This window comes from Schistocerca piceifrons, chromosome X, assembly GCF_021461385.2.
Source record: "Schistocerca piceifrons isolate TAMUIC-IGC-003096 chromosome X, iqSchPice1.1, whole genome shotgun sequence".
Taxonomy (NCBI): Eukaryota; Metazoa; Arthropoda; class Insecta; order Orthoptera; family Acrididae; genus Schistocerca; species Schistocerca piceifrons.
Genome location: NC_060149.1, coordinates 111,825,210 through 111,830,765, shown reverse-complemented (window position 1 = coordinate 111,830,765; position 5,556 = coordinate 111,825,210).

Below are 5,556 nucleotides of genomic sequence, written 5' to 3'. Positions count from 1 at the left end.
AAAAATTCAGAGTCAGCTGGCATTTTCTGCAACCTGTCAAAAGCCTTTTACTGTATGAATCATAGCATTTCCTTAAGTAAATTAGAATATAGGGTGCCCATTAAGTTCCTTTACAAATTCAAAATTTTATTACAACGGCAGTTGTAGAAATATTTTAACAACATTCCTTCTATTGTAATCAGTGTTTATAAAAGTTTTTTTCACGGTGTTTAATAGCCCTCTATATGGGCACCTTTAGTTGCATGAAGCACATCAGGACAGTACTCAATTTCTTGCCATGTTTGCTGTAGCATAGTGTCATGAATGGTGGCAATGGCATTACGAATCGTTTGCTTCAAGTCAGCAATGTCCCGTATCCGTGTTTGATACATGATATCTTTTGCATACCCCCATAAAAAAAAGTCCAAGGGAGTGATATCTGGTGAATGTAGTGGCCAAGGAATTGGCCCATCCATCCCAATCCATTTGCCTGGAAATGTTTCATTGAGGAACTGACAAACGTGCAGTCCCCAATATGGTGGTGCACCATCTTGCTGGAAAATGGTAGTTGGTTTTAAATCAGTCAGTTGTGGTGCTTCATATTCGGTCAGAAGGTCGAGGTAAACATCTGCAGTAATTGTTGACTTATTGAAGAAAAATGGACCAATTATTCGGTTGCACATGATTCCACACCACACATTCACTTTTGGACTATCCCAGTGAAGCTCCCTAGTCACATAGGGGTGTTCATCCCCAGATTTTCACATTGTGTCTGTTTAATGTCCCAGAAACATGAAAAGTTGCCTCATCACTGAAACTAACTCACTTGAGGAATGCTTCATCCTCTGAAAGGCATTCCAGCATGTTGAGTGAAAACTCTGTCCATTTTGGCTTATCATTTGGCTCAAGTGTCTGTAACAGTTGCTCTTTGTAAGTGTACAACCATAAGTTCTTGTGGAGGACCTTATGCATTGTTGAACGTGGTAGTTGCAACTGTCTAGCAGGAGTGCAGATAGACTTCGTAGGTGAACGAGTGAAAGTGTTTAAAACGTGATCGATGTTTTTCTCAGATGTTCTTGGTCGCCCGCTCCTCCCTTTATCTAACACTGTGCCTGTCTCCATAAATTTTTTGTGCCATGCACAGATTGAAGGGCGCAGTGGTGGATCTCTTCCATACTTCGTTCTGAAATTTCATTGAGTCTCAGTTAACCAGGACACACATTGTACCTTGCCTTGAAGAGTTGCCATTTTGTAGAGGTTCAGTTCCTTCCATCTACAGAGTACCAGAAACACAAAATTTTAGTATATATAAAAACTTTGGTAAACAGTGATTACAATAAAAGAAATTTTGTTAAAATATTTCAACAGCTGCTGTTGCAATAAAATTTTGAAGTTGTAAAGGGACTTTATGGGCACCCTGTACTACGGTGTCACTGGCAGTGCTGCAAAATGGTTCGAGACTTACTTAGCTAACAGGAAACAAAGGGCGCCATTGCAAAGTACCTGTCGAGTAAGCAATCAGCCTTCATCTGATACGGAATTAATGACAGTGGTGTTCCTCAAGGTATGTCCACCACTCCCATTTCTGCTACAGATCTGGAGCCAGATCCAGATCCAAAACCACAACAACTAGGAAACAGTATTCTACACACATTTGTGATGAATACTGGTGCTAGTGTTATAACAGCTTTAAATGTTCCACCTGCTTCTCCTGTAACTTACGAAGCCAAAGAATGCCACAACTCTAACTGTGATGATCATAATCATAACAGTTTGATATGGTTCACGCAATTTCACATGCTTACCGATACTACATCTCTCTGGTACATGAGTTTACATACTTAGTTGTTGACCCACCTTTCAGTTCTCTGGAAGTCTCAGTGTCTTGCACCCGAACTTAATCACGCACACACACACACACACACACACACACACACACACACACACACACACACACACACACAGCAGGAAAAGACAAAGAAAAGAAGAAAGCTGTCAAGCAAGCAGTTGACAGCACATGCATACAGCAGCTATGTTACAACTTATCTCATTAAATTGAAGCTACCTTAAAATAATTCAAATAGAATAATCAATAATGAGAGTGACAGGCTATGTATACACAACTCAGAGCCAATATCAGTTAAATTAAATAAATCATATTAAGATGGGACCTCACCAAAACCACAAGTGTTTCAAATTGTACATAGGACATCCCACATATGCAGCAGCTTTCTTATTGTACAGTCTTCTAGGTGTGAATATGCTGATGATAATTTATCGTCGTCCAACAGTCCTCGGGATCCATATGTTAAAGTAAAATCAATAGAGAAGTATGGCATTGGTGTGTACACTGCCCTTTGGGTTGTTAATCAGTCTCGAGAATGACTATAAGACATTTTCCAAAACTGAACATCTGATTAGCAATAGCGATTTCGACCTTTGTTTGTATGTATGAATTTGGTGGTACTTCACACAGAACATTTTACATTTATGCTGTAACTTGGAACTCACAGAACAGGTGTAGTTCTCACATGTCTTAGTACTATCCATTGAAATATCATGTTTAGGGTTCCTCATTTCTACTGCAGACTCTAATCCACCACATCTTGGAAGCTGGACATTCCGTACAAATATATGGTCAGCTGTATAATTTTTGAACTGGTAGACAATTTTTCCTCTTTCTACAGCGAAATATATTCAGATGAAAACGCTTCCTACTGAATCAGATGTATGCACACAAGGTGAGAGCACAAGACATACACAGTGTACATGTATTGATGATGATTTATTGCTACCTAAAACTCCTTAAACATACATTCAGCTAGCATGTTTCACACACTATGGTCAAAGACTTTAAGAGGGTGAAATTACTATGTTGGTCACCAAATACAACAGCAACTCTGTGATACAAGTCATTTATAGGTTTCTGGAAGCATGTAAAGAGAATTGTTTATGAAAGTTAGGCAGCAGTAGCCGCCCGAGACACAAGCAGCAACATGGATGTAACCGATTTTGTGACTTTTACGAGTTCCTAACCAGGAGAGAATTTTATAATATCATCTGTGTGCTTTAATAGTTTAGTTTCTTGAGATTCTGCATGTTTATGTAAAATCTAATAGCCACAGTTCTCATGTTTACATTTGCATTGGAAAGTAAAGCAATTTTGTGGCATATTACAAGTTCCTAATCAGGGACGAATTATTTAGTTTCACCTGAGTGCTTCAGTAGTTAGGTTTTTGAATCTCTGCATATTAATCTAATTTGCTGTTGTTGTTGTGGTCTTCAGTCCTGAGACTGGTTTGATGCAGTTCTCCATGCTACTCTATCCTGTGGAAGCTTCTTCATCTCCCAGTACTTACTGCAACCTACATCCTTCTGAATCTGCTTAGTGTATTCATCTCTTGGTCTCCCTCTATGATTTTTACCCTCCACGCTGCCCTCCAATGCTAAATTTGTGATCCCTTGATGCCTCAGAACATGTCCTACCAACCGGTCCCTTCTTCTTGTCAAATTGTGCCACAAACTCCTCTTCTCCCCAATTCTTTTCAATACCTCCTCATTAGTTATGTGATCTACCCATCTAATCTTCAGCATTCTTCTGTAGCACCACATTTCGAAAGCTTCTATTCTCTTCTTGTCCAAACTATTTATCATCCACGTTTTAGTTCCATACATGGCTACACTCCATACAAATACTTTCAGAAATGACTTCCTGACACTTAAATTTATACTCGATGTTAACAAATTTCTGTTATTCGGAAATGCTTTTCTTGCCATTGCCAGTCTATATTTTATATCCTCTCTACTTCGACCATCATCAGTTATTTTGCTCCCCAAATAGCAGAACTCCTTTACTACTTTAAGTGTCTCATATCCTAATCTAATTCACTCAGCATCACCCGACTTAATTCGACTACATTCAATTATCCTCATTTTGCTTTTATTGATGTTCATCTTATATTCTCATTTCAAGACACTGTCCATTCCGTTCAACTGCTCTTCCAAGTCCTTTGCTGTCTCTGACAGAATTACAATGTCATCGGCGAACCTCAAAGTTTATATTTCTTCTCCATGGATTTTAATACCTACTCCGAATTTCTCTTTTGTTTCCTTTACTGCTTGCTCAATATACAGATTGAATAACATCGGGGAGAGGCTACAACCCTGTCTCACTCCCTTCCCAACCACTGCTTCCCTTTCATGCCTCTCGACTCTTTTAACTGCCATCTGGTTTCTGTACAAATTTTAAATAGCCTTTCGCGCCCTGTATTTTACGCCTGCCACCTTTAGAATTTGAATGAGAGTATTCCAGTCAACATTGTCAAAAGCTTTCCCTAAGTCTACAAATGCTAGAAACGTAGGTTTGCCTTTCCTTAATCTTTCTTCTAAGATAAGTCGTAAGGTCAGTATTGCCTCACGTGCTGCAACATTTCTACGGAATCCAAACTGATCTTCCCCGAGGTCAGCTTCTACCAGTTTTTCCATTTGTCTGTAGAGAATTCACGTTAGTATTTTGCAGCTGTTAGTATTTTGCAGCTGTAACTTATTAAATCTAATTTATTAGGCGCAATTCCTGTGTTTTTGTCAGGGTCTGCAGTAGAGTTGCACAGCACATGCCGATAGTCTGTTTATCTGCATGGTTCAGTTTTCCATGATCTTTGATATGGACAGGGACTGCGATTGTTGAGTGCTGATGCGAGCCAAGTTAATGACATTTCTCTCTCTGCTTCAGGCTGTGATGGCTTTGGTTACACAGCTTGAGGCTGCAGTGGATGGGTACAACTTTTGTGGGCCGGCCGTGGGAATCCAACGGATGTCCAGCACATCTGACTCCTCCAATCAGTTCTTACTGGTGGCCAGCCCAGTTACTACTCACACTGAAGTTGACCCTTTACCTGTGATCGAGTGGAAGGTCGCCCTGCGGTGTACCAGGCAGTGAAAGACTTCCCAGGTGGCTGCACATAAGGCCTCCCCGATTTTTCTGACAAACAAGTTCCAGGTGCTGTCTGTGGCTGACACTGTCACTGAGCCAGATGCTATCGCCTGTCCTGTTTCAGAGGAAACCTCTCAGCCTGAAAGATCCACACAATCACAGAGGGTGAGATTATTGATAATTGGGAGCTCCAATGTTAGGCGTGTCATGGGGAACCTTAGGGACATGGCTGCCAAGAAGGGAAATAAAACCAATGTGCACTCTGTGTGCATACCAGGTGGTGTCGTTCTAGATGTGGAACGGGTCCTCCCAGATGCCATCAAGAGCACAGGGTGCACCCAACTGCAGGTGGTTGCTCACATCGGTACCAACGATGTGTTTCACTTTGGATCAGAAGAGATTTTCTCTGGTTTCAAATGACTAACAGAAGTGGTAAAGGCTGCCAGACTTGCTTGCAAGATGAAAGCAGAGCTGACCATTTGCAGCATAGTCAACAGGAACGATTGCGGACCTCTGGTACAGAGCCAAGTGGAGGGTCTGAATCAGAGGCTCAGACGGTTCTGTGACTATGTAGGCTGTGTATTCCTCAACTTGCACCAAAGGGTGGTTGGGTTTCAGGTTTTGCTGAATAGGTCAGGTATCCA